At 36.6% G+C, this 268-nt stretch overlaps 1 protein-coding gene across 1 annotated transcript in view; it reads right to left on the minus strand.

Annotated features, from left to right (window-relative positions):
- LOC119588724 (small conductance calcium-activated potassium channel protein-like) overlaps window positions 1–268 on the minus strand; it is a gene marked incomplete at both ends in the record, with an annotated part of 34,281 nt that overhangs the window by 33,000 nt on the left and 1,013 nt on the right.

The raw sequence follows: 268 nt of genomic DNA on the forward strand, positions 1-268 counted from the left end.
TTTTCAGCCTTAGAAAAACTCACCATTCGCTCTCTATTTCCTTGAGTAGAAAGAAAAGGAAACAAATGGTTAAGATTTATTAGTCTCTGAAGGCAATTGTTCATGCCAAGAAAATTCTTTTAGCAGCAACAGTTCCCTTAATTAAACCAGACGTGGAGATTAGCATCCTTTCTTTTTACCTTCAGGAAATTGTGAATGGAAACGAGCTTCTCTGGTGCTACTTTGTGTTTATTATCCTTCTTTTGTCTCTCGCATTAATTCACAGCAG

Source organism: Penaeus monodon, chromosome 24 (assembly GCF_015228065.2).
Source record: "Penaeus monodon isolate SGIC_2016 chromosome 24, NSTDA_Pmon_1, whole genome shotgun sequence".
NCBI lineage: Eukaryota > Metazoa > Arthropoda > Malacostraca > Decapoda > Penaeidae > Penaeus > Penaeus monodon.